This window comes from Cyprinodon variegatus, unplaced genomic scaffold (assembly GCF_000732505.1).
Source record: "Cyprinodon variegatus isolate N-32 unplaced genomic scaffold, C_variegatus-1.0 Scaffold1, whole genome shotgun sequence".
Lineage (NCBI taxonomy): Eukaryota > Metazoa > Chordata > Actinopteri > Cyprinodontiformes > Cyprinodontidae > Cyprinodon > Cyprinodon variegatus.
In genome coordinates this window covers 19,027-20,090 of record NW_015150454.1, presented here as the reverse complement: position 1 = coordinate 20,090, position 1,064 = coordinate 19,027, and the positions used below count along the sequence as shown (strand labels likewise).

At 36.7% G+C, this 1,064-nt stretch overlaps 1 long non-coding RNA gene across 12 annotated transcripts in view; it reads left to right on the top strand.

The window, feature by feature from the left end:
- LOC107099086 overlaps window positions 1-1,064 on the top strand; it is a 12,087-nt gene that overhangs the window by 3,398 nt on the left and 7,625 nt on the right. For all 12 annotated transcript variants that reach the window (XR_001481932.1, XR_001481941.1, XR_001481944.1 and 9 more), the window contains one exon: window positions 205-287. This is a non-coding gene — a long non-coding RNA (uncharacterized LOC107099086). The remainder of the gene's footprint in view (window positions 1-204; window positions 288-1,064) is intronic.

Here is a 1,064-nt window from a genome sequence, read left to right as displayed (position 1 = left end):
GAGGGTGACATATGCATTGGTAATGGTTAGGTTTAGGGCTAAGGTGTCAAAGGGTTAGGGTGAGGGTGACATATGCATTGGTAATGGTTAGGTTTAGGGTTAGCTTTAGAGTTAGGGCATAGAAGGGTTGAAAATATAACAATAATAGCAGGTAGACTTAATGTGATGAAAACACATGTTTTATTTGTTTGTTTATTTTTCCAGGGAATGCATGCATGGACATTAAGTGATGGAAGTCCTTATTTGGGCTGCTGCTCCTCGCTTCCTGAGTTCTCAATCACAGTATGGTAGGCAAATATGTCATTTAAATTTATTCATAACCTCAGATGTGAGACACAGTCTGTATAACTGTAGTTAAACGTTTTTTTTTTTTTTCAAGTTGTTTTTAAGAACTATTATTATTTGTGATTAGATGCAATGTTTTGTCTTTTTGTCATTTTGATTTAAGATCAAACACCATCCTTCATTGAGAGTTGGTTTTTAGGTTAAATCTGGTCGGTCCCTCATAGTCTTGATTTAGTCCAAAACTCATTGTTGAAAATCGGGCTGTTTGGTTGGTCTGATTCTGTCCCTCTTTAGTCCAAGAATAAACATTTTAACGTCTTTTCAACGGTCTGAAAATGTCAGGTCTGCCAACTTTTCACCAAACCTTGGAGTGAGATTTTGAAATAGTTTTGACAAGCAACCCTTGTCAGGGTTAGACTGAAACGCTATGAGGACAGGTGCAGCTATAGGTTGTAGGTTTTTTGAGGATTTAACTGAAACAAAGTGGAAAGATGTAGAATTTTAAAGCCCAACGAGGGACGGAACTAGATTGGGGGCCAGGGGTGGCCATGGCAACCCTTAGCCAATCATTGGCCACCACTACCATTTTTTTCCCTCTAGCAGTAATACTCTCAAGTTGAATATTCAAAACATTTAAATTCTTCATATATTAACAAATACTTGACAACAAAAACACTGTGGTTAATAATGCACATAAATATACTAACATTAAAGATGATAAGCACAGAATTCATGCTCTTTTCAGAACTAGATTTTGTGTCATATGGGGTAAAGAGAAA